The 20,933-nt window shown below is 41.3% G+C and overlaps 1 long non-coding RNA gene across 1 annotated transcript in view; it reads left to right on the forward strand.

Annotated features, from left to right (window-relative positions):
• Positions 1 to 12,067, forward strand: part of LOC127575464 (uncharacterized) — a 29,572-nt gene extending 17,505 nt beyond the window's left edge. The window contains exons 2-3 of the long non-coding RNA XR_007957068.1: positions 6,581 to 6,624; positions 10,854 to 12,067. This is a non-coding gene — a long non-coding RNA (uncharacterized LOC127575464). The remainder of the gene's footprint in view (positions 1 to 6,580; positions 6,625 to 10,853) is intronic.
• Positions 12,068 to 20,933: the final 8,866 nt, after the last annotated feature.

The raw sequence follows: 20,933 nt of genomic DNA on the forward strand, positions 1-20,933 counted from the left end.
CTGTAAGTTAACCTTCAGGGAAGCCTGCACTAGGACTCCCAAGTCCCTCTGCACCTCCAATTTCTGAATTCACTCCCCGTTTAGAAAATAGTCTACGCCTTTATTCCTTCTACCAAAGTGTATGACAATACACTTCCCTGTGCTGTATTCCATCTGCCACTTCTTTGCCCATTCTTCCAACTTGTCCAAATCCTTCTGCAGACTCCCTGCTTCCTCAACACTACCTGCCCCTCCACCTATCTTTGTATCATCTGCAGACTTTGAAACAAAGCCATCAAGTCCATCATCCAGATCATTAACATATAATGTGAAAAGTAGCAAACCCAAAACCGATGCCTGAGGAACACCATTAGTCACCAGCAGCCAACCAGAAAAGGCCCCCTTTGTTCCCACTCTTTGTCTTCCGCAAGTCAGCCAATCTTCTATCCGTACTAGTACCTTCCCTGTAATACCATGGGCTCCTGTCTTGTTTAGCAGCCTCATGTGCTACATCTTGTCAAAGGCCTTCTGAAAATTCAAATGAACAACATCCACTGACTCTCCTTTGTCTCTCCTGCCTGTTACTTCCTCAAAGAATTCCAACAGATTTGTCAGGCAAGATCTCCCCTTAAGGAAACCATGCTGACTTTGGCCTATTTTGTCATGTGCTTCCAAGTACCCAGAAACTTCATCATTAATAATGGACTCTAACATCTTATCAACTACTAAAGTCAGGCTAACTGGCCTATAATTGCCTGTCTTTTGCCTCCCTCTGTTCTTAAAGAATGGAGTGACATTTGTGATTTTCCAGTCTCCTGGAATCACTCTTGAATCTAATGATTCTTGAAAGATCCCTACAAATGCCTCCACAACCTCTTTCAGAATCCACCTTCAGATGTTTCAGCTTCCCAAGCACCTTCTCTTTAGTAATAGCGACTACATTCACTTCTTCCCCTTGACTTTCTCGAATTTCTGGCATGTTGCTGGTGTCTTCTGCAGGGAAGGCTGATGCAAAGTACTTATTCAGTTCATCCGCCATTTCTTTGTTCCCCATTACTACCCCTCCAGTGTCATTTTCCAGCAGTCCAATGTCCACTCTTGCCTCTCTTTTACTCTTTATATATTGGAAAAATCTTTTGGCATCCTCTTTTATATTATTGGCTAGCTTACCTTCATATTTCATCTTTTCTCCTCTTATTCCTTTATTCGTTGCCTTCTGTTGGTTTTTAAAAGCTTCTCAATCTTCTAAATTCTCATTAATTTTTACAATATTGTATGCCCTCTCTTTTGCTTTTATGCTGTCTTTGACTTCCTTTGTCAGCCATGGTTGTCTCATCCTCCCTTTAGAATGCTTCTTCTTCTTTCAGATGAACTGATCCTGCATCTTCTGAATTAATCCCAGAAGCTCCTGTCATCCCTGCTAGTGTCCCCTTCCAATCAACTTTGGCCAGTTCCTCTCTCATGCCTCTGTAGTTTACTCAACTGTAATACAAATATATCCGATTTTAGAGTCTCACTCTCAAACTGTGGGTGAATTCTATCATATTATGATCACTGCCTCCTAAGGGTTCCTTTACCTTAAGCTCTGTAAACCAAATCCAGAATTGCCTTTTCCCTAGTGGGCTCGACCACAAACTGCTCTAAAAAGCCATCTCATAGGCATTCTACAAATTCCTTCTCTTGGAATTCAGCACCAACCTAATTTTCCCAATCTACCTGCATATTGAAATCCCCCATGACCGACATAGTGTTGCCCCTTTTACATGCCTTTTCTATCTCCTGTTGTAATTTGTACCCCACATCCTGGCTACTATGTGGAGGCCTGTATATAACTCCGAACAGGGTATTTTTACTCTTGCAGTTTCTTAACTCTGCCCACAAGGATTCGACATCTTCTGATCCTATGTCACTTCTTTCTAAGTATTTGACTTCATTTTTTACCAACAGAGCCACAACCCCCTTCTGCCCACCTGCCTTTCTTTTCAATAGGATGTGTATCCTTGGATGTTTAACTCCCAGCTGTGATCTTCTTTCAACCATGACTCTGTGATGCCCACAGCGTCATACCTGCCAATTTCTAACAGCACTATAAGCTCATTTACCTTATTTTGTAGACCGTGTGCATTCAAATATCACATGTTCAGTCCTGTATTCACCCCCCTTCTTCTCAAATTTGTCTCCATATTGCCTGAAGTTAAATTCTTATCCCTTTCTAAACTTTCTGTCTTATTTATTCTGGAGACTTCAGTAACCTCTCCTGCACTCTCCTTCCCTTTTATTTTATCTATACTTTTCCAATCTGTTGAAACCACCCCCTACTATTTAGTTTAAAGCCCGATCTACAGCCTTATTTGCAATTTGCCAGGACCCTGGTCCCAGCATGGTTTAGGTGGAACCTGTCCCATCAGAACAGCTCCCTCCTTCCCCAGTACTGGTGCTAATGTCCCACGAATTCAAACCCATTTCTCCCACACCAATCTTTGAGCATTTGACTCTCTGATCCAATTGACCCTGTGCCAATTTTCACGTGGCTCAGGTAGCAATCAAGAGATCATTACCTTTTTGGTTCTACTTTTTAATTTAGTCCCTAGATGTTCAAATTCCCTCAGCAGAACCTCTTTCCTTGCCTACCCATCTTGTTGGAAGCCATAAAGGCCACGACAACTGGATCTTTCCCCTCCCACTCCAAATTCCTCAGCAGGTCATCCATCAGACTCCTGATACTTTACACAACGGAAGTGTGAGAGGCAGAACACAACAGTTGCTGAAGCAAAACAGAAAGCTGGCAATGTCCAGCAAGTATGGCAGCATTTGTGAATAGATAAAAACTTAAGATCAGTGACTTTATATCACAACTGGCTAATTCTGATGCAAACAGGAAGGGCTGGTTATCTGAAATAGTTGAATTCAAAATTGAGTCTAGAGAATGATGTTTCTTGTTGTTTCTGGAGCTTACACTCTATTTCATTGGAACTGTCTACAAGACTGAAGACAAACAAGGCAGAATGGATGTGGGATAAGGAATTAAAGTGAAATTCAGTATTTCCCTTGCAGACTGAGAACTGCAAACTGCAAACGTATGTTTGTTTTCTCCAATGCTTAGTACTAAATGCCAAATACAAGGTTGGAAGAAGGGCTAGTGAATTGCTGCTTCACCTGGAAAGATTGTTTGGATATCTGGATCATGGGGAAGTGCTAAAAGAGCAGGTGATGTGGGTTCAAAGGAAAGCACTATGAGAAGGGAGTCAATGGTGGAGTCAGAAGAGCAAACAGTGAATCATAAAGTAAATAGCCCCTTCAGGATATTGAAAGGCAAGGGGATGGGAAGATGTATCCGGTGGTGGAATCACGTTGAAGATGGAGGAGGTTACACAGGATGACCTATAGAATGCAAAGCTTGATGCAGTGCAAAAATGAATAGAGGAACCCTATTCTTGCTCTGGATGGGAGGAGAAGGGTGAAAGCCCAGCACTAGACTCCTAAAACAGACCTGGCATGAAAAAGGCATGGCCTACCCAACAGGGCCAATTAAGTATAACCCAACCCACAAGCTGGGGTATTGGCTTGGGAAATGACACTAATGTCTGTTTGCTTATCCTTCCAGTAAATTTGGAGGATTTTGCAGAGACAGTTTTAGTGGTTTCTCCATTTCCTTGTTGTGCCTGCTGTAGAAGTCTGGGTTTCAGCAGCATATAAGAGTACAGGGAAAACTCGACCATAATTTTTGATCCAGATCTGAAGTTGTGATCTTCAAATGCCCTTTTTCTCAATCAATCAAAGGATAAATCAAAGGGGTCGTCCAGTGAAGTTGTATGGATGAAGCTGAGAAATAAGAAGGGGATGATCACCTTGTTGGGATTGTACTATAGGCCCCCTAATAGTCACGAGTATCAGAGGAGTAACAGGGAGATTGCAGAAAGTTGCAGGAATAACAGGGTTGTCATAGTGGGGGATTTTAGCTTTCCTAATGTAGACTGGGACTGCCACAGTTCTCAGGTCTTAGATGGGGTTGAATTTGTTAAGAGTGTTCAGGAAAGTTTCTTCAGGTAATATATAGAATGCCCTACTAGGGAGAGAGCAGCTTGACCTGCTCTTGGGAAATAGGGCAGGACAAGTGAGTGAGGTGTCAGCTGGAGAGTACTTTGGGACCAGTGACCATAGTTCTATTGGTTTTAAATTAATTATGGAAACAGACAGAGCTGGTTCACAAGTTAAAGTTCTAAATTGAGGCAAGGCAAATTTTGATGGTATTAGACAGGAGCTTGCAATAGTGGATTTCAGTAGGTTGTTTGCTGGCAGAGGGATGTCTGGCAGGTGTGAGTCTTTTAAAACTGAGATAATGAAAGTTCAAGTTCTATATGTTCCTGTTTGAATGAAAGGCAAGGCTGGCAGGGGTAAGGAACCCTGGATGATGGGGAATATTGTGGCTATGGTCAGGAAAAAGAAAGAGGCAACAGGAATCAAGTGCATCCCTTGTGGAATAAAAGGAATGCAGGAGTATACTTATGAAAGAAATCAGAAGGGCATAAGATAGCTTTGTCAGAGAAGATTAATGAGAATCCAAAGTGATTTTATAAGTATATTAGGGGACAAAATAACTAGAGAGAAATTAGGACCCCTGAAAGACCAAAGTGGACATCTATGCGTGGGGCCACAGAAGATGGGTAACTCCTTTATGAATATTTCTCCTCTGTTTTTACCCTGGAGAAAGACATGAAGACTTTGGAACTTGAGATAGTTGAAGAGGATGTCTTGAGGATAGTCTGCATTACAGCAGAGGAGGTGCTGAACATCTTAAAACAAATGAAGTTAGATAAATTTCAGGAGCCTGGTCGAAGAACACTGTGAGGAGCTAGAGAAGAATTTGTGGGAGCCCTGGCTGAGATATTTGCATCATTATTAGCTGCGGGTGAGGTTCCAGAGGACTGGAGAGTAGCGAATATTGCAAATTTATTTAAGAAGAGCTGCGAAGAAAAACCTGGGAACCATAGATCAGTAAGCCTAACATCTTACATCAGTAAGCCTTACTGGAGGGGAGTCTGAGGGATAAGACATACAAACATTTGGAAAGGCAGGGTTTGATGCGGGATAGTCAGCATGGTTTTGTGCATGGGAGGTCATGTCTCACGAATTTGATTGGGTTTTTTAAATTAACCAAGACAGTTGATGAGGGCAGGCAGTAGACATGGTCCATATGGACCTCAGTGAGGTCTTTGATAACATTCTGCATGGTAGGCAGTTATGGAAAGTTAGATCTCATGGGATCCATCAAGAGCTGGCTAATGGTATATACAATTGGATTGGATATGCACAGTGTGATGATGGAAGGTTGTTTTTCAGATTGGAGGCCTGTTCCTAGTGGTATGCCTCAGGGGTCGGTGCTGGGCCCATTGTTATTTGTCATTTATATCAATGATTTGGATGAGCACAATACAAGGTATTGTTACGAAGTTCTCAGATGATACTAAAATAAGTGGCGTCATAGACAGTGCAGATGCTTATGAGAAATTACAGCAGGATCTTGGTCAGCTGGTAGGTGGGCCAAGGAATGGCAAGTGGAATTTAATTCAGATAAGTGCAAGGTCTTACATTAGGGACATTTAAGAGACTCTTAGATAGAAACATGAATGATAGAGAAATGGAGGGCTACGTGGGAGGGAAGGGTTAGATAGATCTTGGAGCAGGACAAAATGTCGGTACAACATTTGGGGCTGAAGGGCCTGTACTGTGCTATAATGTTCTATCTTCTATGTTCTTTAGGAAGACAAATGAGGGTAAGCCTTTCACAGTGAAAGGTAGGGCCCTGGGAATGCTGTAGAACAGATAGACCTAGGATTAATAGTGCATGGTTCCTTGAAAGTAATGTCACAGATACACACGGTGGTGAAGAAGGCTTTTGGCATGGTGGCTATCAGTCAGGGCATTGAGTATAGAAATTGGGATGTTATGTTGCAGTTGTACAGGATGTTGGTGAGGCTGCATTTGGAATATTGTGTTCAGTTTTGATCAGCTTGCCATAGGAAAGATGCCATAAAGCTGGAAAGAGGGCAGAGGTGATTTACAAGGATGTTGCCAGGACTTGAGAGAGGTTGAGCAGGCTAGGACTTTATTCATTAGAGCATAGGAGAATGAGGAGTGATCTTATAGAAGTGTATAATGTCATGAGGTGTATAGATAGGATGAATGCACACAGTCTTTTTCCCAGGGTTGGGGATTCCAGAACTCGAGAGCAATGGTTTAAGGTGAGAGAGAAGAGATTTAGAAGAACCTGAGGGGCAACTTTTTCACCCGGGTGTGGTCAGCATATGGAATGAGCTACCAGAAAAAGTGGTTGAGGCAGGTACATTAATAACATTTAAAAGACAGTTGGACAGGTACATGGATAGGAAAGGTTTAGAGGGATATAGGCCAAACCTGGGCAAATGGGACTAGCTTAAATGGGCATTTTGGATAGCATGAACAAGGGTAGCCGAAGGGTCTGTTTCCATGCTGTATGACTCTATGTGCTGGCACATTAAAAGATGTGGTAAAATTCGTCATCAATGTCTGTCTTCATTGAGAGGCATTTCCTTGTATATAAGAATTTGTCCATGTTTTCCAGGGTCTCGCATTGAACCTGCAGAATCAGCGGGTGGTGTGGTGCAGGTTAGTAGAGGACCTTTGATTTTTGAACGTTGAGTGCAAGGTCCATCTTCTCATATGCTTCAGTGAATGTGTCATCAGTAGCCTGGAGTTCAGCCTCCATGTTCTCACAAATGACAGCATAAACTAGCCTGACTATTGATGTTACGGTGATCTTAAGCCTGCAGTGCAGTTGCTTTGCTTTGATATCTCCATGCTATGAAAACTTGGTTGGAGGTGGGATGCAAGCAAAGTGTGGACAACAGTTAGCTGCTGACAAGGAAAATCCCTTTACTCTTGGAGAACTGCAGGTTGCTCATGGATGCAGTATTCTTGTGTCCAATGAGAGCAGTGATGATATCAATTTGCTCCCTGGTTGCATATTGCTTTTCTTGCTTGGTTTCAAGCTGTCACATGTGACAGAAACCAGATCCCTAATTGGAACAGTGTGAGCAGCCAAGTCTGGTGGCCTCAGTCTGTACCTCCATGCCGGCAGTCATTGGAGCAATGAACATTTTGTGATGAAACTGTCACCAATCCCTAGAAAAGAAATGCACATGACTTCCAGAGCTGAAGTCATGGTCTCCTGTCTCCATTCAAACTCTTGTGAGAGTCTGGAGTTCACTCTCCCATGCTCTTTTTCATCTCCTATATTGAATGAGTCTGGACCAACACTCACACTCAGATGCATGCCACATGTACGCATGCACACATACACAGACAGATATGCATGTATGTGTGTGCATGTACACATGTGTACAAAACACATACACAACTCCCATACACTGCACATTTCTTTACACCACCCTTGCACCAATGTTGACATCCTTTACCCACTCAGTTATTAAGCCTATAAAGGGATGAAAATAAAAAGATTACTCAGGGCCTTTTATCACTTTATTTACACAAACAGCTCATTCCTCCTGATGTACGGTATTATGTACAGGAAACCAGCATAGAAAAAGATATCTTTATTCGTCACATGTACATCAAAACACACAGTGAAATGCATCTTTTGCGTCGAGTGTTTTGGGGGCAGCCCGCAAGTGTCACCACACTTCCGGCGCCAACATAGCATGCCCACAACTTCCTAACCCGTACGTCTTTGGAATGTGGGAGGAAACCGCAGCACTAATCAGTCTGTGCAGCATATGTGCTTCACTTGAGTGTTTCCCCCGTTTTTCCACATCAAAATCTATTTGTGTAATCCTCTATTCCCTTCTCTCCCATATGGTTGTTGAGCTTCACTTAAATTCATATCAATCATTTCCTGTGGTAGTGAGCCCCATATTATCACCACTCTCTGCTTAAAGAAGTTTCTCCTGCATTCTCTAATGGGTTTCTTCGTGACTAACTTATATTGATGACATTTAGTTAAGACCTTCCCCACAACTGGGAATATTTTCTCTATATGGTCTCTTTGAAAATCTTTCATTATTTTAAAGACAAATGTTTTTTATTATTTAAGTCATGCCTCAGCATTCTTTTTTCATTCTTTCCTGATGTGTACACCGTCATATTTTGGGTATTATTCTTGTAAATCTTCTCTGCACTTTCTTCGTTGCTTCTGTAACCTTTTTACAAAATGGTGATAGAAACTATACACAGTACTCCAAGTGTGGCCTAAGTACAACTCTGTACAGATGAAACACAATGTCCCTGTTTTCCAACTCTGCAACACAGACTGCTGCATTTGTACTCCAAGACCCCTTGTTCTTCAACCCCACCAAGACTTGCACCTTCCAGGTAATCAGTGACTTCCTTATTCTTTTAAAATATATTGCGTCACACTTATCTGTGTTGAACTTTATTTTCCAATTAATTACTCATTCTGCAAGTTTATTAATGTCCTCCTACAACTCCTGGTTTGGAATCATTCACAGATTTAGAAATTGTGCTCTTGATTACAAAGTCTAAACCATTAATGTCAATTGTAAACAGCAGTAGTCCCAGCACTGATCCTTTTGGAACATTATCTTCTTCCACTACAAATAGCTACCCTTTACTCCCATTCTCTGCTTTCAGTCCTGCAGTGAGCTAGCAATGAATTCTGCTACTCCTCCCCTGCCTCTGCATTCTCTGGCCTCAATTAGTCTATTAGGGAAGATCTTTTGTAAAGTTTTGTAAATTACATCTGCTACATGACCATTCTCTCCTCTGTTAGTTCTTAAAAAAATCAGTAAGGTTGGTCAAGCAAGAGCTTCCCTTTAGAAATGCATCCTGACTATTTATTATTATACTTTTGATTTCTATGTGTTATTCTTTTCTTTAGGATATCTTCATTTTTCTTATTGCCAGTGTTAAGCTGACTGATCTATTAATTCTGGGGAAATCTTCCATCTCCTTCCTTAAACATAGGTATTAGGTTAGCTACCTACCAGTCCTCTGGCACAACACCTTTATCTAATGGATAATAAAATGTTGTAACAGTACTTCTGCTCTCTCTTCCCCAGACTCTTTTAAAATGTATGGATGCAATTCATCCAGACCAAGGGTTTAATCCTCTTTGAGTTTGAATAGCTCATTTAACAAAGCCCTTTTCTAGAACATTAGAACATAGAACTGTACAGTACAAGAATAGACCCTTCGGCCCACAATGTCTGCACCAAACATGATGCTGAACTAAACTAAATCTCATCTGCCTGTACATGATACACATCGCTCCATTCCCTGTATATTCATGTGTCTATCTAATAAGCTCTATCGTTTCTGCTTCCACCACCGTCCCGGCAGCCTGCTCCAGGCACCTACCACTCTCCATGTAAAAAACTTGCCCTGCATATCTCCTTTAAACTTCTCCCCCTCACTTTAAATGCCTTGACATTTCTATAAGTTTCTTATAAGTTTCTATCAGCTTCTGACGCTCCAGAGAAAACAACCCAAGTTTGTCCAACCTCACTTATAGCCTCATACCTTCTCATCCAGGCAGCATCCTGGTAAACTTCTTCTGCACCCTTTTCAAAGCCTCCACATCCTTCCTGTAATGGAGAGACCAGAATTGCACACAATACTCCAAGTGTGGCCTAATCAAAGTTTTATATAGCTGAAATGTGACTTCCTTATTCATATACTCAATGCCCCAACTAATGAAGGCATGCATGTTATATGACATTTTTTTACCACCCTATCTAATTGTGTGGCCACTTTCAGTGAGCTATGAACTTGAACCCAATCATACATCAATGCCGTTAAGGGACCTGCCAATATACTTTCCCTTACACTAGACCTCCCAAAGTACAACAACACATACTTGCTCAGATTAAACTCCAAATAAATTCCTCTACTTTAAATGTGCTTACCTCATTACTCATAACATCACCTGTTATATCTGCCTGGTAAATACAGTATCATTAAGGCTTTATCTATCCACTGAATCTCATGGTGCTTAATTTGATTTTTTTTCCTTTTAACAAAATTTATTTTTCTCACAACACCATTTAAAATGTTCCCCTTATTGTTCTATATCATTCATTTGCAATATTGTGGTCCATTTTATCCTCCCAGATTGAATTTTCCCTCCCTTAAAATCAACAGTTCTCCAACTATCAGTCTGATTCTCATCATACATATCTCCTTCGCTATTATTACCTTGAATGTTTTATACTGTGGTCAAAATTGCTGACATGTTCTCCTATCTTTAATTCTCTTATCTGCTCTGTTTGATTCCCCATTACTGGAATCTTCACTACAAGGACTTCAATGTGGACAATTGTGAACCCCTCTTCCTTTCCCTGCAGCCTCCCCCTGGAAACCACAATGCACATTTCTGCAGTCTGGCTGCCATGAATAGTGTACCTGTGAGGACCAACATCCTCTTCTGATTGTGCAGCAAAGTGTTGGTAGTTATGTTGAATTGAGCTTAGTCCCATTGACAACCACACAGGTCCTGCTAAAGTGATTCATTTTGGTCACAAAGCACTCTAATGCCATTTTATACATCTTATTGACCAATTTCATAATATTTTGGAAGGGGAGTCAAGGTGGCATTAGTGTGAAACATTACACTTCAGCTCATCAAAAAAAAATGTGAAATCTAATTTCTGGTCAGAAATGCCTTATCAAGCATCCACAGAGAATCTAAATGTGATGCATTGAATCTTCCTCTCTGAAATGTGTATTGATTCTTCTACTTTCAGTTTTTAGTAATTTGTCTCTCATACCTTGACTATTCCATTATCTATTCCATCATTAACTTTAAGCTAACCTTTTCCTCAATACTTTGATTACTTCTACCCATCTCTTTTTAAATTTAGGAACTGTGTTTGATGACTATCAGTGCTTCAACATTATTCCCTTCCATTATGGAGGCTGCATTTTGACAAAGAGAGCTGTCTCAGAATCACTTGAGAGAACATAAAACAGTCTGCAAAGTCTGGTGGAAACTGAACAAACATGCAGTTCATCTCTTTGACGCTCTGACTTTGACTCAGAAGTTTTTGAAACTATGGACTGTAGTGTTTGTCAATCTTTCTTATCTTGGATTAAATACAATATGGAATCAAACTGACAGAACTCTGAGGTAGGTTTTTGCACTTCTCATGGGTAACCAGAGCTAATTCACAGATCAGTGTTCAGACCTGTTTAGGAAATACCCACTAGTATAAAATAGTACCATGGAATCTTTTAAGTCTGCCTGAATAGGCAAGGCTTCATTTTAACATATTATCCAAAAGCAATGGCATTCCCAAGTCAGGATCTAGGGAAGCAACATGGCACCATCTTTTTTCAATTTTTTCTGAGTGTCCAGATGTAGTAGAATATGGTGGCGACAAATGGCCATGTACATTGGGATGAGCTGGTATTTTTCCTGTTTACACTTTTCATGTTTCTTTTCCTCTGGGGTTTATGATGGATGGAGTATAGGTTGGTAATTCATGGGTCACCCCAATAATCATCTAAAAATGTGTAATATGATGTTGTGGGTGTGTGTGCATATACACACTGTCAATAACATGAAAGACTTATGAGTCCAATCATGATTAGAATGGTGCAAATTGGATCACAGCATTTCACATATACTGAGGCTCCAGCTTGGCAAAATCATATTCCTGAAGCTCCTGAGAAAGCACTCTTAATCCAGGTGTCCCTTGATAAAAATTACATACAGTAAGATTGGTGGCTAAAGTTAACAGAAATATAGCCTTGATTTCTGTATCTGTTAAAAGAGATAATTATACAAAATAAGACAGTTTTAAAAAAATTTCAACAATAGTAACATACAATTCATTGTGCAAAAAAATGGAAATTTCCAACGATTCAATCATTGATTATTTACCAGCTACTGACGCACATTTTACGTCAAGCAGGTAACCTATTGTGCAAAAAAGGACCTTTTTAGATATTTTGAAAGCAATTCATTGTGCAAAGCGAACATTTCCAAGAGTCAAATATTGATTGGTTGACATTAACCTATTGAGTCAATAATTTCTATTGAATTAATGGAAACAAAGTTTAATGGAAATTCTTGTTAATCAAATCACCCCTGAGCAACCAAAGGAATAAACTTTGACAAAAAGAAAAGTTTCTTTTATTGAAGTCGATTGAACAGTTCAGTTGCATTGCCTAATGCCAAAGTTAATCTTTATTAGCCAGAATGCCATTTGGTAGATATTGTCCATCTGTATGTATAATGATTCTTCCTTGCTTTGTGTATTTTGTTCTGAGATATGAATAGGACTTCTCAAAATTCATACCACCAAAACACAAGGTCATTTGTAAATATGTTTGCTATGTTGCCACTGGATCTGTACTACCAGCTAATATGAGCATACAAATAGCACTGCCGGTCCACTACCAGACCATGGTATATATACATACGTAACTCTACACCTGGTTTGCAATGATAATGGATCCAGACTTCTCTTGTTTTTCAGGGGCTATATTATGGAGTACCAAAAGACTATGTTGAGGGTTAACCAAAGTGAAAACAAAATCACTGTCTTAACATTAGGGCTGGTAACAAAGCTAGTAATCCTGTGTAACCGTCCATTAACAAGCAACAGGAACAAGTGGCAAGACCCTTCCATGTGCCCAGTTAGGACACCATGCTCCAAGTGCTCCATGTGCCCAGTGTCCATTCTGCATATTAGCATAAGCATGGAACAGAAATACCAATTTTATGCCCACAGCGTCACTATATTTTCTGAGTTGAAAGATGAAATAATTGCAATTTATTCTTCAACAGAGAGTACATTATCTTCATGCAAAATTAAAATTAAAAGCTATGGGAAAAGAAAAATACACGGTGCTATTAAATAAAGGCATTGTGGTGGTTTAGCATGCAGGCAAATAAATGCAAATCTGAAGACACAACAGACTTCAGATTCTATAATCTGGAGCAAATAAACTGCTGGAGAGCCTCAACAGGTTAAGCAACATCTGTGGAGTCAAAAGGATGGTCGACTTTTTGGGTGGAGACCCTGCACCAGAACCCCCTCCAAACACACAGCACTCCATTTACTTTGCATCAATCCCAACCTCGTCACAAACGTAAATCAGAATTGCTATAGATCCTCTGGTTTATACAAATGAGAGGAATATGATGTCACCAAGGCGATGTCAAACACATAACTTTCTGGGAGGTTATAGAATTACAGATTATGAAAACTTATGACATTTAACCCATCATTGCCAGTCAAGATAGATCTAACCTGCCGAATCCCACATTAGGCCCATAGCCCTTCAGGTTATGGCTCTTCAAGTATACATCCAATAACTTTTTAACGGAGAAGAGATATTCTGCCTCTGTCACCTTTTCACGCAGTGAGTTCCAGATCCCATCCACCTCTGGGTGAAAAATAATTTCCTTCTCTCTCTTCTAAACCTTTTACAATTACTTTAAATCCACATCTCTGGTTTTAGACCAACCTGTTAAGAGAACCAGTTCCTTCCTATTTACACTATCTTGGTCACTCAATTTAGTCATTTAGAAATAAAATGTTTCCTTCAAAATAAGCATCACAAGCACAAGGATTCTGTACTGAAAATCCAGGCACTTACTGATAATCCCACAAGTAGTGTTATCTGAAATGTGTTCTGCAAATGGGACAGAATTGTTGCAATATTTTGTTACCGCCAATGAAAAAGGCATTTTTCACTATGTTCATCAGAAGCAATACCAATCATTTACTCATCATTCATGATTACCTTATTTTTAATATGTCTGATGTCAATCATGACCTGATGAAAGCAAATAATAGCAGTGGATTACTTGTGTTGTCACGTAGGATGATTTCAGTTCCAACCGTCCATCATTTGATGTGTCACCCTTGACTCCCAATACAATCCCTTACTCTCTGACCTCAGAAAAAGAACCAATTGCTAATTGCCCAATATTAAGTGACAAACACAGAGCAGATGCAAGGAAGTGCTCACAATCTCTATCATGAGCAGCACAACTTAACATTGTGAGCACTTCCTTGTGACTGTATTTCTATCATCATTTCCAAAGCCATAGGCACCCATCAAATTTTGTCAAATAGTGGTTTCAGTGGTTGGCAAACAGATCTTCAGTAGCAGGAACACTTTATTCTGCTCCCTGAGACCAATATTAAATCATTTGTTCTTATTTTTGAAATGTGTTCAGCTTTCAAGAAGTAAATGCCATTGTAAACCTCAATTTTCTTCCATTATGGTAGCAAGCTCTCTCTTGCTTGTGATATCTACATCTGTGTCCAGGGCAAAAGCAAAAATGACCACGTTTATTTGCCATTAACTGCAAAAAGAGGTAACTTTTGTGAGATTTACTTCCATTATGACCTGTAACCCACCCCCTCCTGCCCAAAATCCCATAGCCACCCACATCTTTGAATAATGAATTATTCCTTACTGCTGGTGCCTTTTACCCTTCTTCAAATAATTTTACAAGTTGATCCTAGACCTTAGATACTGAGGAAGAGGATACTGAGACCAGGATCAGCAAATTGGAATGTCTCAAATACAAGGTTTGAGACATTCCAATTATGACTGTTTTTTGCCCCCTCTGGAGCCTGCAACATCACCAGAACTAAGCTGATTTCTTATTAATAATATTCTGATAATTGATTAATAGATGCATTAATGTCAATCTTCTAATCACCATGAAAATACCTCACTGTTTATTATATTGTTCAAAATGATAAATGCAGCACACTGAGTTATAATAGGAGTGCCAACAATGCACCGTTGAAATAATAAGTAGGGTTGAGACAGGGGCTCAATTGGGACTCAGCTGGGTTCTCAGAAGGCATTTGACAAAGTGCCACATAAGAGGCAGGTGCACAGGTATTGGGCTATGTGTGTTAACATGTATTTAAGATTGGTTATCACATAGAAGATGGAGAATCAGAATGAATCCTTTTCATTCTGGAACAAAGTATCTGGAGGAGTGCCCCTAAGATCAGTCCTTGGCCCTCAACTGTTTAAAATTTATATTAATAACTTGGAAAGGGGCAGTGTAAAGTATGCAAGTTTGTCAGTCACATGAAAATAGGTGGGAGAGCATGTTGACGATGAGGATATTTAGACCCTGCAAAAGGATATGGATAGGTTGAGAACATGCACAAAAACTTAGCAAATGGAGTTTAACAGGCAGGTCATGCACTTTGGTAAGAGGAATCTAAAAGCAGAAAGATTGCAGATGAGCAAGCTACAATGGGATCTAGGTGTTCTTATGCATGAATTCTAAAAAGATAGCATGCAGGTGCAGCAAGTGGTGAGGCAAGTTGTGCACTGGGACTTCTACTGTTTGTGATACATATATAAATGACTTGGATGGAAACGTGGATCGGTGTTTAGTAAGTTTGCAGATGACACAAAGTTTGCTTGTGTTGTGGTTAGTGTAAACATTGCCGAAGGATATAGCGAGATATCAAAGTCAAAGTCTATTGTCATATGCACAAGTACATGTATGCGCAGGTGCAATGAAAAACTTACTTGCGGCAGCATCACAGGCACATAGCAGCATATAAGCAGCATTCACAAGAAAAACATTAAACATAAATTATAAAGTTTACAAGAAAACATAATTAGAACAAAAAAAAGTCCACTTTAGTGCAAAGTGGTTTATGGTGGTCGTAATGTTGCTAAACTGTCGTGATTAGGATTTTGCTGGTTGGTTCAAGAACCGAATGGTTGAAGGGAAGTAGCTAAGTAGCTGTTCTTGAACCTGGTGATGTGGGACTTCAGGCTTCTGTACCTGTTGTGAGAAAAGGTTCTTTGAGGTCTCAAAGGTAGAGGACTCTGGACACAGTCCTTGGAATTTAAAAAATGATTTAATCACAAAGACAAACGTGGGAACAGAATGAATGGGAATGGATGCACACACACACACACACACGGGTGATCGCAAAACGTGGGGGAAATTGCAATGGGGGTGAGGTGCACATGCGCGCGCGCACGCGCGCACACACACACACACACACACACAGTGAACTGGTTACAAATGATCAGGGAAAAAACAATACAATGCCTGGACACCCCGACTCTGTGCAAGCATCGGCTCTACACTACTGGGAATCTACTCAGGACGCTCCTAATCCCTGTAGAAGTGCACACTCTTACCAATGGTCCCTTCGGCATGGTTTCGATTCCTGCAGCAATCAAAAGAGAGCGAACCACGCACATGTGGCATTCTTTATAGTGCTGGAGAGCTGGGAGAAGCCAGCCCAGGTAATTCAAAAGGTCCAATAGGTCATGGCCAGGTACAAAAGGTGTGTACAGAAGCCAATGATCAAGAGTGTGCACTAATGGGTGGGTGGAGCCAGACCTTGATTCACAGTGGTGTCGCTTTCGACCAGTACTCAATGGTGTCACGTGACAGCCATGACCTTTCACACTACAGTATCCCCTGCCCGACGGTAGCTGTGAAAAGGTGGCATGGCCTGGATGTTGGGAACCTTTGATGATAGATGTTGCCTTCTTGAGGCAGCACCTCCTATAGATACTACCAGTGGTGAGGAGGGAGGTGCCCGTGATATATTGGTCAGAGTCCACCACTCTCTGCAGCTTCTTACATTCCTGCACATTTGAATTGCCATACCAGATCATGATGCAACCAGTCAGGATACTTTCAACAGTACATGTAGAAGTTTGTTAGAGTGTTTGGTGACAAGTCGATCCTCCTTAATCTCCGAAGAAAGTACAGCTGCTGGCGTGCTTTCCTTATGATTGCATCTATGAGTTGAGTCTAGGACAGGTCATCCGATATGTTAACGCCCAGGAATTTAAAACTGCTGACTATCTTCACCGCCGATCCCCCAATGTAGAATGGTGCATGTTTCACTCTCCTTTGCCTTCCTTAAGTCAACAATCAGCTCTTTCATTTTTGCTGATATGGGCAGAGAAGTAGCAGATGGAGTTTAATACGGCCAAGCGTAAGGTGTTGCATTTTAGGAGATCAAATGTGAGGGGAAAGTACACAGTTAATGGTAGGACCCTTAACAGCACTGATGTACAGTGGGATCTTGGGGTCCAAGTCCATAGCTCCCTGAAAGTGGCTGAGCAGGTTGATAGGGTGGTAAAGAAGGTGTATGGCATGCTTGTCTTTATTATTCAAGGCACTGAGTTCAAGAGCCAGGAAGCTATATTGCAGCTTTATGAGACTCTGGTTAGGCCGCATCTGGAGTATTGCATTCAGTTCTGGTCACCTCATTATAAGAAGGATGTGGAGGCTTTGGAGAAGGTGCAGAAGAGGTTTACCAGAATTAGAGTGCATTTGCTGTGAGCAGATGTTGGACAAACGGGGTTGCTTTCTCTGGAGTGGTGGAGGCTGAGGAGAGGCCTGATAGATGTTTATAAAATTATGAGAGGTATAGATAGAGTAGAAGGCCAGTATCATTTTCTCAGGATTGAAATGTCTGATACTGCCATTGCAGATAGAATGGGTTGTGAAGAAGACTTGCAGCATGCTGGCTTTCAACAGTCAGGGCATTGAGAATAGAAGTTAGGATGTAATGTTGCAGTTGTACAAGTGCAGAGAAGATTTACGAGGATATTGCTGGGACTTGAGGGACTGAGTTATGGAGAGAGGTCAGGCAGGTTGTTACTTTTTTCATTTGAGCTTAGGAGAATGAGGGGTGAACTTACAGAGGTGTATAAAATCATAACAGGCACAGAGCACACAGTCATTTTTCCAGAGTTGGGGAATAAAGAAATAGAGGGGAATAAAGTGCTTTGAGAGGCTGGTCATGGCATGCATCAACTACGGCCTCCCAGACAACCTGGACCCACTGCAATTCGCCTATCACCAAGACAGGTCTACAGTGGATGCCATCTCCCTGTCCTTACACTCAGCTCTGGAGCATCTGGACAGTAAAGACACATACATTAGACTTTTGTTTATTGACTACAGATCCTGCCTTCAGTACAATAATCCCAAGCAAGCTTGTCACCAAACTCCGAGACTTAGGACTCAACACCTCCCTCTGTAACTGGATCCTTGACTTTCTAACCAACAATCAGTGAGGATAGGCAGCGATATCTCCAGCACGATTATTCTCAACACTGGTGCCACACAAGGCTGTGTCCTCAGCCCTCTACTCTACTCCCTATGCACTCATGACCATGTTGCTAGATTCTGCTCTATCTACAAGTCTGCAGATGATACCACCATTGTAGGCCGTATCTCAAATAGCAATGAGTTGGAGTACAGGAAGGAGATAGAGAGCTTAGTGGCATGGTGTCATGACAACAACCTTTCCCTCAATGTCAACAAAAGAACAGTTCATTGACTTCAGGAAAGGGGGAGGTGTACATGCACCTGTCTACATCAACGGTGTTGAGGTCAAGAGGGTTGAGAGCTTCAAGTTCCTGGGAGAGAACATCAACAATAGCCTGTCCTGCTCAAATCACGTAGATGCCATGGCCAAGAAAGCTCACCAGCGACTCTACTTCATCAGGAGGCTAAAGAAATTCGGTATGTCCCCTTTGACACACACCAACTTTTATCGATGCACCATTGAAAGCATCCTATCTGGATGCATCATGGCTTGGTACAGCAACTACTCTGCCCAGGACCACAAGAAACTGCAGAGTGTTGAGGACACAGCCCAGCGTGTCACAGACACCAGCTTCTCCTCCTTAGACTCTGTCTTTACCTCTCGCTGCCTTGGTGAAGTGGCCAGCATAATCAAAGACCCCACCCACCCGGGTCATTCTCTCTTCTCTCCTCTTCCATTGGGTAGAAGATACAGGACCCTGAGGGCATACACCACCAGACATAAGAACAGTTTCTATCCCACTCTGATAACTATTGAATGGTTCCCTTATACGATGAGATGGACTCCAATCTGACGAGTGACCTTGCACCTATTGCACTGCACTTTCTCTGCAGCTGTGACACTTTACTCTGTACTGTTATTATTTTTACCTGTACTACATCAATGCACTCTGTACTAACTCAATGTACCTGCACTGTGTAATGAATTGATCTGTACGATTGGTATGCAGGTTTTTCACTGTACCTCTGTCCAAGTTACAATAATAAACCAATACTAATACCAATAGAGGCCATTGGTTTAAGGTGAGATCTGAGAGGTTTAATAGGAACCTAAGGGGCAACATTTTCACCTGGAGGATGGTCAGTATATGGAATGAGCTGCCAGAAGCAGGTACGTTAACAACATTTAACAGGTACTTGGATAGGTATACAGGTAGGAAAGGTTTAGAGAGATATGGGCAAATGAGGGCAAACAGAACTAGCTTTGATGGAAATCTTGGTCAGCATGGACCAGTTGTGCTAAAGTGCCCGTTTCAATGCTATATGATTCTACAACTCTATAACTGTATTTGAGCTATAAAAAGAGTGAAAATACTCACGACTGAGTGGCCAGATTCTGCTCTAACTCCATCCACAAGTTTGCAAGTGATACTACTGTAGTGGGCCATATCTCAAATAATGATGAGTTGGAGTACAGGAAGGAGACAGAGAGCCTAGTAACATGGTGTCATAACAACAACATTTCCCTGAATGTCAGCAAAACAAAAGAGCTGGTCATTGACTTCAGGAAGGGGGGCGGTGCATATGCTCAATGCTGAGGTTGAGAGGGTTGAGAGTTTCAAGTACCTAGGAGTGAACATCACTAATAGCCTGTCCTGGTCCAAATAAGCTCACGGCCAAAAAAGCTCACCGGTGCCTCTACTTCCTCAGGAGGCTAAAGAAATTTGGCATGTCCCCTTTGAGCCTCACCAATTTTTATCGATCCAATCCGGATGCATCACATCTGGATGTATGGCAACTATTCTGCCCATGAACGCAAGAAACTGCAGAGAGTTGTGTGGACACAGCTCAGCACATCACAGAAATCAGCCTCCCCTACATGGACTCTGTATACACTTCTCATTGCCTCAGTAAAGCAGCCAGCATAATCAAAGATCCCACCCACCCTGGACATTTTCTCTCCCACCTCCCCCCGCCTTACTATTGAAGACTATTGAATGGTTCCCTAGTATGAAAAGATGGACTCTTGACCTCACAATCTACCTCATTGTGAACTTGCACCTTACTGTCTACCTGCACTGCACTTTCTCTGTACTGTAACACTTTATTCTGCATTCTGTTATTGACAAGATTTTCACTGTACATGTACTGGCACATGTGACAACAACAAAACCAATTTACCAGTTTAATTTTAAATTAATTTATTCCTGTGCTGTACTGTCCTGTCATCGTTGTTACAGTTGCAGAATCGATGAAAACTGCAGTTAGCAATGGCATTAAACTTGATCACAAACACATCATTCATAAAGAAACAAATTACAGTAAAACAGCAATAAACCAGCACCCTGGGCACCAGCAGACTGCAGGCCAATGACTAGAGATAGCCTCGAGGGTTGGTGCTAGGCCCATTGTGGTTTGTCATCTATATCAATGATTTGGATAAGAATTCCAAGGCATGGTTAGTAAGTTTGCAGCTGACAGGAAAATAGGTGGTATAGTGGATAATCAACAAGGTTATTAAAAATTACAGGGGGATCTTGATCAGCAGAGAAAGTGGGCCAAGGAATGGCAACTGAAGTTTAGTTCATATAATTGCGAGGTATTTCATTTTGGAAAGTCAAATCCAAGTAGGAATGTCACAGTGAATGGCAGGGCCCTGGGGAGTGTTGCAGAACAGGGGGACCTTGGAGGACAGGTACATGGTTCACTGAAAGTGGAGTCACAGGTAGACAGGGTGATGAAGAAGTCTTTTGGCATGCTGGCCTTCATAAGTCGGGGCATTGAGTATCAAAGTTGGGAGGTCACGGTGTGGTTGTACAGAACACAGGTGAGGCCGCATTTGGAGTATTGTGTTCAGTTTTGGTCGCCATGTTATAGGAAGGATGTTATTAAACTGGAAAGAGTGCAGAAAAGATTT

This window comes from Pristis pectinata, chromosome 10, assembly GCF_009764475.1.
Source record: "Pristis pectinata isolate sPriPec2 chromosome 10, sPriPec2.1.pri, whole genome shotgun sequence".
Lineage (NCBI taxonomy): Eukaryota > Metazoa > Chordata > Chondrichthyes > Rhinopristiformes > Pristidae > Pristis > Pristis pectinata.